Below are 15,585 nucleotides of genomic sequence, written 5' to 3'. Positions count from 1 at the left end.
CCTGTGAATGTAACTTTTTTATATTGATACCTGCTCAAATGAGTATCTAGTTAGTTTTAGTCTTAAAAAGTGAAAAAATAGAGCTAGTAATTTTAAACAGTTTGCAGTGATCCAAAGTTATTCCCCACTGACCTCATGCATCCTAAGTGTCCTGATTATTCACCCCATTAAACAACTTTCAGAGACATTCAGAGTTGAGATTTGCTGTCACAATAAAACCAGCAACTACCATGTGAAACGTGTATTTCCTGATCAAACCTGTCCCTATTCAAATTTTTCAAATTTTTGTTTCGAGGAAGTTTCACTTCCTGGTTGGATATGGGCAGCAGATATTACATCGAGGTAATTCCATAACTCTTACCTGGCAACCATAATGGTAATAAGATTGTCTAAATTGCACAATAGTCATGGTTGGACTAATAAAAATACACCTTTACTGTGTTAAATGTTTAAACAGCCAAAAAAATGTCCTCCATGTGCCTGAATTGTCCCCACATTATGAATGGAATTTTCCACGTTGTTGACATAGGTAGAGGGGTTCTGTTTTATAACCACTATTATCACCGCGACTTCCTGTATTTTTCATCTTCTCTTCTGTTTCCATGAATCTAAAATTAAGATAAGGATATTAAGCCATACGAGCTTGTCAGACCTGATCTCTTCAGATCTGAGAGGCTAAGCTATGCTGGGCCTGGTTAGTTCGTGGGTGGAAGATTGGTGGGAATACCAGTTACGGCCCACTGTGGTAACTGGTCAGAGAGGCCGTTACGTCCTCACTTCAGTCAGTCTGAGTGTGGAGTGAATGAATAATGCACTGTCGAGCGTTTTGAGTGTTCAGAAATGCGCTATGTAAAATATGATGCATTACGATTATTATTGTAAGTTTTTTTTCCATTTTTAATCTTTTTTTTGCTTTATAAATTATATATTAACAATATACTTGATATTCAAATTATACTTGATCTTCAAAACAACATTCACAGTATTCTGTGTATTTTGATAAACTGCCCACCTCTCAGTGACAGTGGTTTTCAGTGTTGGAGTTTCTTTTTCTGTAGTAATAAACTGCGCCTCTACTGCCTCATATTACTATAGTGTTGAGAAGACAAGAGGGAAAAAAGGTCTACAGTTTCTATAATTAATATAAAGCTTGTTGCCTTTTCAGTGATTCATGCATGTTTGTGTGATCCTACATTTTCTTGTCCTACATTTGAGGCTTCAGTTAACAGAAAAGCTGTTTTCATCCACCCTCTGTCTCTGGCCTTTATTGTGATTACTTAAAAATCAGATTCAGGGTGAAATCAGTTGCATAGTTATTTTTAAATAATATAATGGTACGTTTCAAATGAAAATCCGTTGCTTGTGAAATGCCACATTGAAGAGTATGGGGTAGCATAATCACATCATAATCTGCAGGTTTGCACAGAGTCAATTGAGCTGGTTCTTTTATTAAACCTTTTACATCAATATTGTGGTTTACAATGAACAAAACGTAAACTAGTAATATAGTTTAAAGGGGGGGTGCATATGGACTTTTAGGAACTTTTGGCCATGTTATAACAATGTTCCCTCATCAAAAACATGTCTGAAGAGGTTTTAGATGTCATCCATGCATGTCTGAGTAATCCAGTGATCTCTCCTAGGCCCGATTCAAACCCTTACGGTTAGCAGTACAATCCTGTCCAATGCTCCGCCTACGTCACCCATCCTCCTGCAAAGCAATTGTCCAAAAATGTTCAAGCATGATAAAAAACAACACAACTTCATAAGCCAGATGCAATATGCAGTAGTTTCATTAGTGAAATGCACAGCAATTGTAATGTGATAGCGCTCTGAAGGAGGAGTAAGTTAGTGTGGAGAGCACAGGGTTCAAAAATGTTACAAAATGCAAAAACCCTTGAAAATATTGATACATAGTTTTAGGTGAATATAGCATGTTCAAAACAATAAAAGGAAACATGGTGATGTAAATATGTTATGTGTTAACAGTTAATACCCCAGAGAAACATTGTGTGGTCATTATACACCCCATCCACCAATGGGGCGCAGCTTGGCGTCTACTACAGCGGAAACAATTTAATGAAGTAACGAGAAATATGTTAATGTATACATGCAGCAGTAGTGAATGCAATTTGACGGCAGATACGTGTAAAGCGAGTCTGGCGATGATTTTATGGTCTTAAAAACTGCATAGGGTCTCTATCTCTGACATCACAATCCAGGGAATTTCAAACTGTTTTTTGATGATCAGAGGTAATGGACTTTTTACAGAGGATTACTGAAACCACAATTCCAGGAATGGTTTTGATGAGCGAAAAAATATTTTAACATGGTTAAAAGTCTGTGTAATCCCTCAGTTGTCCAGGTATGATCCATGGTAAAAGAAAAAATCAATACTGTCGACTGCTCAAAAGTTTTAGTAAAAGTAAAGACAGTTTGACCCTCATTAAAGCCGCTTCTGCAGTTCTGGTCAGATTCCTGGTGGACACTGGCGACTGTGTAATCCCTCAGTCGTCCAGGTGTGAACCATACAGTGTATAGTGCAGTGTCCACCAGCAATCTGATCAGAACCGAAGAAGTGGATGAGCGGCTAAACTTCTTCACTTTTCTCCAGTTGACACAATTGAATTTTCCTTTGGCTGAAAATGTGGTTAAAGCTTAAACAAGTACATTTTGTGCAATATGTCTCTGGTACTTCATGTTTGACCTTCTTAGACTACTCCATCGACTCACTCCTATTTGTGAGGAGGGATACATGCACCATAAATAAAGTGTGTAGTTAGTTTGAGGAGCAGCATGTGTACACACTCAGAGCCATCACTCTACTTTCACAGTCTAGAGGTCACCTGCCCCTCATCCTTTGCTTTATTATGGCCTGTTTGTGCTTGTGTTTCTCCGAAGTGTTGATGAGACCAAAGGGCATGTGTTTGACTAAAGCAGGCAGCTCCTAGGTTGTATAAAACACACAGAAGGTCAGCAGTAGGCAGAGCTGGGTAAGGGAAGGCAAGTTTAATTGTATAGTACAATTCAAACACAAAGTAATTCAAAGTGCATTACAGAATAAGAAAGACATTAAAATCACAATACAACAAATCAAAACATAAATAATCACAAATAATCATCATAAAATTAACATTAAAGCAGAAAAGTGCCCTTTCAGTCATATGTACAGCTAAACAGAACTGTTTGGGGCCTGGATTTAGACATGGTCAAAGTAGAGACCTGTCTCACATCTTCAAGAAGATTGTTCCAGGTTTTAAGTGAATAAAACTGAAACGCTGATTCCCCATGTTTAGTCCTGACTCTGGGCACCAGCAGGAGGCAGGGACTAAACCAGGACTAAACCAAGACTAAACCAGAACTAAACCAGGACTAAATCAGGTCTTAACCAGGACTAAACCAGGACTAAATCAGGTCTTAACCAGGACTGAGCCAGGACTCCAGCAGGAGGCGGGTCTCTGAAGTCCTCAGAGTGTGAGATGGTTCATGTGGCTCTAACATGTACTTTGAGAGATGTACTTTGGTGCTCGGCCATGGAGAAACCTGTACACAAGCAGCAGTATTTAATTGGGTAGTACTTAATTGCATTTACTCAGTTACATTTACTAACTTTTTAAAGAAATTTTACTTCTCCCAGTACTTTTCTAGCAGCAAACTTTGAGTAATATTTTTATTGAAGTAACAGTACTTTTGTTGGTTTCTCTTCCCACTGTGAGTAAATCTGCAATGATGAAAGCATTATGTTGCCAATATGAAATTATTTGAACATTTGGCGTTTTTCAAAATTTTGCATCTGAAAACCTGGATCCAGTCTCTCTCCGCTCAGCACATACACCCACATTAACCTGCAGACAACACAGGACAACCACAGGATTGGAGACTTTCGATTTGTAAAATATTGTCATCTTACTATAATGCAGAGCAAACACCTGTCCCATATACGACTATCGCCAAACAGCACACTTACCAAACGCCCTGATATCAGTGCATTACAAACATGTGCACGCCACATGGCAGCCCTTATATACTTGTAAAACCAGAGGTGAACCATCAAACACATATGAATTTAGCTGAACTTATAATGTGTATCCATAAAATCCGACTGACAGCAGCGTTCTGTCACTGCTGCTGAGACTCAGCCCCGTTACACTGACAGTAACTACTAACAGCGTTACTTACAGAAAGAGTAATTAGTTTGATTACTCGTTACTGGTCAAAAATAACGGCATTACTAATACCACGTTAACCCTGGGAATAATATCTACTTAACAAATCTCCCATCTATAACTATTCTGCAGAAAAAAATCTCATAAGAAAGGTCAATAACAAAGTTTACTGAGATGCAAATGTTAGTCCTACAGATGAGAGTGGTACATTCATCTGATTTGATAAATTTTTAAAAAACAAAAATAAATGGCTTCCTTGTCATTTTGAAAAATGGTTCTCAGACAGAGAAGGAACCCACAACCTCATTTTCAAAATGCAATTTGTAAAAAAAATACAATGACAAGCTTCAGTGTATCAAATCAAGTTATGGAACAATTTGCCTGAGAAAATCATTAGTAACATTCAACAGTTTAAAGGGGCTTATAAAATATTATAATAATCCTATAGAAGCAAAGAAGCAATGTTTCTACTGCGATGTGATCAAATACAGAAAAAAAAACGAAACATGTTTTTGTTGTGTCTGACTGATACTGCTGAGCCTGTGTTGAGTGCCAGTTCTAAATGAGGGTAGGACTGGATAAACTTGTGCCTCTCCCTCCTAACATGTAACACTTTACTTTCAACTATAAAAAACTGTGAAGTATTTATATATCGGCTTAACAGATATCATGGAACCAGTACTTGCTCCAGCCAATTTTTCAGTATCTCCACCGATATTCGATATCAGTGTTATTTATACATCCCTAAAACAAAATCTCCTGTCTTATTCTGCATAAAACTGCTAACCCTGCAGTTTAGACTTGTCAAACATGTTCTGAAATGTCCCTGTGTCTCCATGGGGTTTTATTCTGCATAAAAACATGTAACACTGTAGTTGAGATCTGTACAAACATGTTCTGAAATGTGATTCTTGTATTAGTTTGTCAGTTCATGTTTGAGTCTTTTTGTCAATTCTTCTGGATCTGTTTAAAATGTGAATTTTAAACAGAATCCTACGATTAAGACCTATAATCACAAATCCAATCACAGAAAAATCACAATTGAATATTTTTTTCTAAATCATTCAGCATCAACTTGGATCCATGTTCTTCCTAGCACCAGCAGAGGAGGCAGAGTGTCTTTGAGTCTGGCTCCTCTGACCCTCTCCCTGGTCAGTCCATGTCTGACCTGAGCGCTTACATAAGACCCTCGTCAGCTGGTGGCACACAGGGACATTTCCACTCTGTGTCAAATTGATTGTGAATATTTTGGCCGTGTTGCTGTGCTGTGCTACATTGCGTAATAAAAAGTCGATTCCTCACATTGTAGTTGTGAGTGTGCATGTAGACAAGGAGGCAGTGACAGGCACAGTATTTTATAAAGAGAGATAAGAGCATTTTGGGGATGAACCATAGACCGTATATATAAATGGACATCTAATCTCTTATCCACCACGTTCCATATAGGAAGTGATCATGGGCGTGCTTCCGGCTCCATCAACTCTAATTCACTTTCTAGTGAAAGTGAAAACTGTGTCTCCTCTGTCTGTACCTGCTGCTGTCAGACTCGTCATTTTGGTCTTAAATGTGTGTATTAACCCGCTCTACACGCATCATACATCCTGGGTTTTTTATTTCACTATTGTTTCTGTAAATCAAGATATGAACATTTAACAAGAGACAAATCAGGTGCCTTCTTTCCCTGAGGTTGCTCCCGCTAGCATTTGCAACAGATTTTTTTGCTAAGCATCTGCTCCCTCCTGAACCAGCAGTGCGGGCAGGAAAAGGCGTTACCTTCAACAGCCTCATTTCGGATTGTTTTTTTGGTTGCTATGACACTCCCAGTCGGAATTCCAAATATGGAATTCTGTTCCAAATTGGCCGCTATAAGTGCTAGCCTTGATGAGCTTCATTTGACTGGAGCCAAATACTAAGAGTGACATCACACTCCCCTAGTCCACTTCTTGATACTGTCTGTTTGATGAACTGAATTAGTTGCTTAATTAGGCCTAAATCATATTTATTGTGAATCATGCATTTAAAGCAACAACATGTAACTTTTTAGTAAAATACTGAACCTTTGAACCCAAAAAATAAAACGTTTTTTGTGGTTTAGTTGTTTATAGCACTGAAAACCAAGTGTTCTTACTGTTAGTGGGCTTGCATTTCCACATCTGCTAAACCAGTGTGGCATATCTGCTGCCAGTGTCCAGCCATGAAGCAAAATTATAAACTTCACCTAAAAAAAAAAAACTAGGTAAGATCTTTAATAAAATCTTCTTGACATTAGAGCGCTGTAGAGATTCAGTCATCTCTTCAATTGTCTATTATGTTAAAACAAGAGGTGTACTCCATCAGCTCTGTTAAAGGCCCTGTACATGTGTATTACCCATGTATCTTGTCCCAGTACACATACAGTTGAAACCAGACGTTTGCATACGCTACATAAAGAGATGCCTGCGCTATTTTTTTTTTCACTGTCTGACATGACATCAGACTAAACTTTTCCTGTTTTAGGTCAATTAGGATCAACAAAATAGTTTCTATTTGCTAAATGCCAGAATAATGAGAGAACGATTTTTTCATGACTTTCTTCAAAGTCAGAAGTTTAAAGTCATAGTAATCCTACTGTATGTAAACAATTTGAGAAAACCCAAATGATGATGTCATGTCTTTGGAACCTTCTGATAAATTTATTGATAACATCTGAGTTAATTAGAGACATACCTGTGGATGTATTTGAAGCACACCTGAATCACACTGCTTCTTTGTGGATCATGGGAAGGTCAAAAGAAATCAGCCAAGATATCAGGAAGAGGATTGTGGACTTGTCTGTGTATATCTATAAATATAGATATATCTCTATCTATTGATCTATTGATCTATCGATATTTAGATATATATAAAATAAAAAAGTGGTGAACCTCGCCCCATCCTTGCTTGTGAATGACTGAGCCCTTCGGAAATGCTCCTTTTATACCCAATCATGATACTCACCTGTTTCCAATTAACCTGTTCACCTGTGGAATGTTCCAAACAGGTGCATTTTAAGCATTCCTCAACTTTCCCATTCTTTTGTTGCCCCTGTCCCACCTTTATTGGAACATGTTGCAGGCATCAAATTGAAAATGAGTGAATATTTGCATAAAAACTAAGTTTATCAGATTTAACTTTAAATATCATGTCTTTGTTTATTCAGTTAAATATAGGCTGAAAAGGATTTGCAAATCATTGTATTCTGTATTTTTTTTTAAGTTTTACACAGCGTCCCAACTTCATTGGAATTGGGTTGTAGACTGAATAAGTGGGAAGGAAGAGCACAATTTTTGTAGACAACACATTGACATTTTAAATTGTTGCTAAGATGACAACAGTCATTGGTGATGTATTGGAGTGTATAACAATAGAAATATGTAAAGAGAAACAAAAATGGAGCACTATAAGGCTCTAATGTGGAATTATTAACTGGGTATGAACTTTATTCCATACAACACATAAAATTATTATAAAATTATTTTCATTTCACTAAGTCCAATTGAGAATCCGTGGCAAGATCTGAAAACTGCAATTCACAAACGGTCTCCATCAAATCTGACTGAGCTTGAACTGTTTTGCCAGGAAGAATGGGCAAAAATTTCAGTCTGTAGCAAAACTGGTGGAGACATACCCCAAAAGACTTGCAGCTGTAATTGCAGCAAAAAGCGGTTCCACAAAGTATTGACTTAGGGAGACTGAATACTTTTGCACGCTGCACTTTTCAGTTGTGTATTTTTATTGATTTATTTATTTATCTGAAAATGATAAATCATTTTCTTTTTACTTGACACTTATGTACCATTTTATGTCACTTATTCATATAAAATGCAAATTTAAAAAAAAATATCTAAATTTGTGGTTGTGACTTGACAAAATTTGAAAACGTTCCAGTGGGATGAACACTTTTGCAAGCCATTGTTCCTTTGATTTTTGTAATATTTTTTAGATGATAAAATCTGAAGATGTTATTGATTTGATGTGGCTGTTAAAGTTCAAGTCTGAGTCCATTATTACCCCTAGATTTCTAGCCTGATTTGAAGGTTATGACTATGACTTCCGTCTTGTCTGGAGAAAGTTGATTTTGCATCCACACACTGGTCTGTTGGATGCAGTGAGTGAATCCACTGGTCCATATTCACCTGCTGCCAGTGAGACATAGATCTGAGTGTCATCTGCAGAGTTGTGGTAGGACACATTAGTGCTGTGTATTAACTGGCCTAACGGCAGGATCGACCCTTGGGGCACCCCACAGGTCAGGTACCTAAACATCATTGGTAGAGCAGTCAGATCCACTTACCCACAGGTTGGTGGTGTAATTCCTGCTCCTGCAGAGGACTGCTGTTGTTGTGTCCTTGAACAGGACACTTAACCCTCCTTGCTCCCAGTGTCTGTGTACACTGGTGTATGAATGTGTGTGTGAATGAGTGAGTGGTTCCTGGATGTAGAGCACTTTGAGTGCCTTGAAGGTAGAAACGTGATATATAAAAATGTGCCCATGTGACCATTAAAGCCTGTGAAAAGAATAATAAGCTATACAAAAAATCTTTTAAAAAATGAAGCAGAAAATAAATAAAAAATAAATTGACTAAAAAGGAGTAATATGAAGAATTGCTGGAAGAAAAGACATAAAGAGTATCGAAAATGCAGCAGCTCACAAATGTAATGGATTTCTTTTGTTTTGTTTTTTGTTTGATTTTTTTTGCAATGTAGAGTTATTCCATATGTCTTAAAACAAGCATCAATAAATATTTACAATTCAAATCCAGTTTAACACATGTGGATATATTTTTGCAGTGCATTTATCAGTGGATAGAAATGAAACGTAGAGGACTAAACCTGACTGAACCTGAAATCGTTGCTATTCTCTCTTTGTTGTGGGTGGATATTGGAGGATGTAATAATGATAAACTTGTACATTTATCTATTTTGAGTTTATGGAGAGTCCTACCTGAGATCAGACCCATGTCATCTCCTAAAGAAATTTTTCACATCGTCTTTCCAAAAAAAATCATATTAAAAGTTAGAAACCTTGTTCAGTGCTAATTAGCAATGTGATAATCAATGGCTACAAGGCTGATAATTTGATCAAAAATTTGTTTCTGAATAATAATAATAATCAAATATGAAACTCAGAATTCTCATTTAAATCAGTGCAGTCAATGAGAATAAGGAGCACTTATTGTAGTCTGTCTGTGGGTGTTTTTTCTTAATGTAGGAAGAAAACTTGCAAGTAAAGTCCTTGGTACTGAAAGTCAAGATAACAGTTCACACCACATGATTGAACAAAATTCACAGTCAATGTTTTTGAAACCAGTAGATGAATTGGAGATTATTAATGTAGTTAAGAAATGTAAGAGCAAGACGTCAACTGACTGTCATGGTCTGGACATGGCGGCAATCAAAAGAGTTTTACTTCCATATGCTATTCATCATTTTAAACTGGTACTTGCCCTGCAAAAATGAAACTGGCAAAGGTGATTTTTCTATATAAAACAACAAACAAACATTACTTCACAAATGCTAGACTTGTTTTAATAGTACCTCAATTTGTAAAAAAAAAAATGTTGAAAAACAATTCAACAACCAACTGGAATCCCTTATAGAAAAACATACTGTCACTAGATCCGATAGATCAACTTTATTGGCATTAATGGACACAACTGAAGAAATTACTCATTCCTTGGACAGTAAATTTGTGGGTGGTTTATTCATTGACTTAATCAATCATAAAACTTTACATAAATTAGCATTGCTTGGAATTTGAGGAGTGGTTTCCAAGTCGGTGGAAAGTTATTTAGCAAACAGGCAACAGTTATTTAGCAAACAGGCTATACAAATGACAATATATTCCGTTCTTTACTCTTGGTGGGGAGAAAATTTGTCAAAAATGGAGACACCTGGGACATATCTTTTATGAAACTGGGACAACTCACTAGTTTTGGCTAAATCTGCTGGGACATGGGTCACATGGCTCAAAACTATGACTGTCCTGGGTAAATAGGGATTGTTTTGTCATCCTATTGTAGAAAAAATGATTCAGAATTAGAATTATTAACCTATTACTGTCACAGTAACACATTTTGGAGTGTGATGTATTGACTTTAGACGATAAACTAATACTGAAACAAATTTATGGTACTGAACAACTTTAAAGAAGGATTATCCCCCGAAAATTATCCCAAATGTAGAATATTGTTAAAAACATGAGCTGAAGCAAACAAATAGCAGAATGAAACACAGTACAGTGGTCCCTCGTTATATCGCAGTTCACCTTTTACGGTCTCGCTGTTTCGCGGATTTTTTGTGTGTGCAATTTTGCATGTTTTTGTTTTTTTTAACAGTGTATGAACGTGCATTGTGTTCTGCATCCTGATTGACTAATGGTTCGTTCACACCGGGGCGTCAAGAATGCGTTGGATGCCTCTAGTTAGACACCTTTGCATTTGAGGACAAACACCTCTGATGTGCATCATGGACGCTCTGGATGCACGTCATCTCTGATTGGTTGATGCTGTGTGTCAAAAAGTTCAGCTTTTTCAACTTTTGGACGTGCAAACAAAGCGTCTGATGCCTGAACGCTCAAGGTGTCAATGCCAGATTTGCAAGACTCTTGACGCTTGAAAACGTGCCACAGAAACGCAGGGCAGCCAAGATGCACATCCACTAGAGACTTTCTAAAAGCTGTCATTTTTATTTACACTACAGTATAATATTTAAAATATATATAGTAATTGTAATTGAGTACCTCAAGTCTCTGGATGTTGTGGGACTGTCTTGGCTGACACGTCTCTGCAACATCACGTGGCAGTCGGGGACAGTACCTGTGGAATGGCAGACCGGGGTGGTGGTCCCTCTGTATAAGAAGGGGGACCGGAGGGTGTGTTCCAATTACAGGGGAATCACACTCCTCAGCCCTCCCGGTAAGGTCTATTCCAGGGTACTGGAGAGGAGAATCCGACCGATAGTCGAACCTCGGATTCAGGAGGAGCAGTGTGGTTTTCGTCCTGGTCGTGGAACACTGGACCAGCTCTATACTCTCCATCGGGTCCTCGAGGGCTCATGGGAGTATGCCCAACCAGTCCACATGTGTTTTGTGGATCTGGAGAAGGCATTCGACCGTGTCCCTCGTGGTGTCCTTTGGGGGGTGCTCCGGGAGTATGGGGTCCGGGGCTCTTTGCTAAGGGCTGTCCGGTCCCTGTATGACTGGAGCAGGAGCTGTTTGCATTGCCGGCAGTAAGTCAGACCTGTTCCCGGTGCATGTTGGACTCTGCCAGGGCTGCCCTTTGTCACCGGTTCTGTTCATTATATTTATGGACAGAATTTCTAGGTGCAGCCAGGGGTCGGAGGGGGTCTGGTTTGGGAACCACAGGATTTCATCTCTGCTGTTTGCAGATGATGTTGTCCTGATGGCTTCTTCAAGCCAGGACCTGCAGCAGGCACTGGGGCGGTTTGCAGCCGAGTGTGAAGCGGCTGGGATGAGAATCAGCTCCTCCAAATCCGAGGCCATGGTTCTCGACCGGAAAAAGGTCGTTTGCCCTCTCCGGGTGGGTGGTGAGTCTCTGCCTCAAGTGGAGGAGTTCAAGTATCTCGGGGTCTTGTTCACGAGTGAGAGAAGGATGGAGCGTGAGATTGACAGGCGGATCGGTGCAGTGTCTGCAGTGATGCGGTCGCTGTATCGGACCGTTGTGGTAAAGAAGGAGCTGAGCCCAAAGGCAAATCTCTCGATTTACCGGTCAATCTACGTTCCTACCCTCACCTATGGTCATGAGCTCTGGGTAATGACCGAAAGGACAAGGTCACGGATACAAGCGGCTGACATGGGTTTCCTCCGCAGGGTGGCCGATAGGATAGGGTGAGGAGCTCGGTCACACGGGAGGAACTCGGAGTAGAGCCGCTGCTCCTACACGTTGAGAGGAACCAGTTGAGGTGGCTCGGGCATCTGCTCAGAATGCCTCCTGGATGCCTCCCTAGGGAGGTGTTCTGGGCATGTCCCACCAGGAGGAGGCCCCGGGGAAGACCCAGGACACGCTGGAGGGAGTATGTCTCTCGGCTGGCCTGGGAACGCCTTGGGGTCCCACCGGAGGAGCTGGAGGACGTGGGTGAGGGAAGTCTGGGAGTCCCTGCTTAGACGGCTGCCCCCGCGACCCGGCCACGGATAAGCGGAAGAAAATGGATGGATGGATGGATGGATAGTAATTGTAAAAAATAAAGCTTTCTACTTCGCAGAATTTGCCTATAGTGGGTTATTTTTGGAATGTAACCCCTGCAATAAATGAGGGGTCTCTCCAGCAGGGCTGAGCAAATGCCATAATGTCCTCCAGATACAACATATCACGCCACCTCTTCGTGTCAATAAAGAGTTCTTTTACTGATGGCTGGTTGAATCTTTTAATTTATATAAGTGCAAACTTGATTGTAGATAACAATGCCGTCTAGCCGTCTAACCACCAAACCACGGTACCACCGAACCACCGTCGAACTAAATCATTTACATAAATTACAATTAGAAATATAATAATTAAAGACATAAAAATAACACATGAAACTACAAACACATACCTCGCTGGCTGACCCAAATTTAGGAGGTAGAATGAGCTTTACTTATATTAACTTTGCGTAACTTCAATATATCTTGCGAACACGCCACACTTTTCAGGTAAAAACCCAGACGTGCGTCCCTTTTTAGCGGTCGAGCGGAACCAAACAAAAAACAACAGTTCCTATCTCACTACCAAAATAAAACACTAAAATACCATATAACATATTATTGACATTAACATTATTTAAATAACATATAAATCAAAACTATGGCAGTAAAACAACATATTTCGTGTCTTATTCTGCATAAAGACTGCTGACCTGCTGATCTGTACAAACATGTTATGGAATGCGATTTTTGTATTGTTTTTTTTATCACTTAAACTGCAAATCTAATCGCAATGTTTGTCAGAAAAATTGCAACTAGATTGTCAAATTATCTATCCCTACCCTACAGCTAAAATCTTATTGTAGTAAAAACAAAATAACAGAAATGTGTTTATGGTCTTTACAGTGTGTCCAGTTCAGTGTGTGCCTGTGTGCAGGACACATGAAGCTTGAGAATAGCTGAGGTCAGGTTGGACAACTCTCATAACCCAGTGTAAACCGTATCAGGCTTTACACTAGGGATGGGACAATATACGGTAATATCGTTAATCATGATAAAAAGGGTCTGCAATTAATCGTTTTCATTTTTTAATAATTGTGATCATCGCACATGATTATAATTGCCTTGGCAGCACCACACTGCCTCATGTTACCAGTTTCAATAAAATTTTTAGATGTTAGTTCTGGTTTTTGTCCACAAGGGTGCCCTCTATCATAGCAATGAAACTTGCTAACTTCTGTGCCTATTCTGAATTGGGGATGGTTCTTCACCTCAGTCACCTTCATGGCTAGTGGGCAGGCAGTGGATTTGGATCCCGATTACATATCCTCCACTCTAGAAGGTGAAGTCTGAAGTGTGGAATTATTATGGATTTGAAAAACAAGACCAACAAGATGAGCCACTAATCCGCAGAGCCTGCCGGAAAAAAAAATACGGCTCCAAAGGCAAACACGAGCAACTTACATGCACATTTACCGTCCTGCATTGTTTGGCAAACTTGAGCTGAAAATATCTACCTTAAGTTACATACCATGAGAAATAAACTATTGAAAGTAGTTTGTGTTACTTTGGATTTGTATTAATCTGTGTTTGTGCGACTTTGCTATTGCTAGGTTAGCGGTAGCTGAACAGCATTTTGCACAGCTAATTGCACAGCTTGCTAGTATCGGCGCATGGTTTTACCATTATAATTATCATGATAGTATCGTCAATTGCGATTATTTTGGTCACAATAAATACCGTCCCATCCCTACTTTACACTCACATAAACTTTATTTCAGAATCAGAAAAAAAGGTTTATTGCCATTATCACTGAACAGCATTCGCAAACTGGGAACTTGTTTCGGCGTTACGGCGCAACATAAAACTATAAATGATAGTAGCAAAAGACAAAGTTTAAATCTGTCAACTGGATAAATCGTTGTAGGAGTGAAGATGTTTCACTGCTCATCCAAGCCGCTTCTTCAGTTCTGGTCAGATTACTGGTGGACACTGCCTTATATCTATCTGAAGGGAGAGGCTAACTACACTGAAACTGTAAAAAGCTATTGTCTCCAGTTTCAGCTAAAACCACCCTATTCAACCTTTAACGACCCTGCTGTTGTTCTCTTTGTTTGAGGGTGGAGTTATAGATGGGGGATAGATGATGTCTAAGGCCTTATTCCTGTTTAAGGAAGGATTGTCTTTCCTTACAAAAATGACTTGTTTAACTCCCCTCTCAAACCATTTCTTTTCTCTGGCTAAGATCTGAACTTCACTATCTTCAAAGGAGTGGTTAGTGGCTTTGAGATGGAGACGTACAGCAGACTGGAGTCCAGAGGAGCTTTCACTCCGGTGTTGGTACATCCTCTTATGGAGTGGCTGCTTAGTTTCTCCAATCCAATAGGTCATGAAAGATCCAATTCAATACTGGACAGTGGCTCTCACACTCACTAGTTCTCAGCCTCCATCCTTTCGGCTCGCGCACAGTCTCATGGTGCTGGATTTGGAAATCCTCCATACATGGACAGGAGCTTTCGGCTCTTAACATCTGTGGTCTGTATCTCCTCCTTTGGCTAATGATTCCTGCTGGGTATTGGATTACTGGCAGGGCATAGCTGTTTAGTGCCTGGGTCTTGTTCCATTGAGGTGACTCTTTAGGACTTGCCTTACTTGTTGGAGGTATTTGGCTGTGGCTGCTTTCCTTGTTTCCTCTTCAAGGTTGCCATTTAATTATGGGATACCAAGGTGCTTGTAACTGTCCTCAATGTCTGCTATTGGTCCTTCTGGGAGTGAGACCCCTTCTGTGTGGACTACCTTCCTTCTCTTTGTCACCATCTGGCTACACTTCTGAAGCCCAATTGACATTCCAGTGCCTGTGCTGTAGATCCTGGTAGTGTGGATCAGTATGATAGCAGTTGCTATTTGTGGATGTCGGAACACTGAGCTACTAGTTGCTTAGCTGTAAGCTTGGACTGTGGGTTTTGAAGTAACCATTTTTCCCACATTCTGTTCATGTAACCCCTCTAACTCGAGTACTACTCACTGGAGTACTAGCAGTCCAACAGAGCCTTGTTCTCGCATGATCCAACCTGCTCGTCCCCGAGTCCTGGAGACGTACAGGTCCTGGAGAGATTGGAGGCTGCAGCCTTTGGTGGAAGTTTCCATAGTCTGCTAAAACGCCTTTTAATACATTATAAAGTGTGAGATGTGTGCATCAACTAGATTCTGATGATTCCAGATGTATCACAATTTCATCTAAATATTAAAATATATGAC

General features: G+C 39.6%; 1 protein-coding gene across 1 annotated transcript in view; it reads left to right on the top strand.

Moving 5' to 3' along the window:
* ppp2r5a (protein phosphatase 2, regulatory subunit B', alpha isoform) overlaps positions 1–15,585 on the top strand; it is a 62,129-nt gene that overhangs the window by 4,953 nt on the left and 41,591 nt on the right. The gene's annotated exons all lie outside the window — the stretch shown is intronic.

Source organism: Periophthalmus magnuspinnatus, chromosome 24 (genome assembly GCF_009829125.3).
Source record: "Periophthalmus magnuspinnatus isolate fPerMag1 chromosome 24, fPerMag1.2.pri, whole genome shotgun sequence".
Lineage (NCBI taxonomy): Eukaryota > Metazoa > Chordata > Actinopteri > Gobiiformes > Gobiidae > Periophthalmus > Periophthalmus magnuspinnatus.
This window is presented reverse-complemented; position numbering and strand designations above follow the sequence as displayed.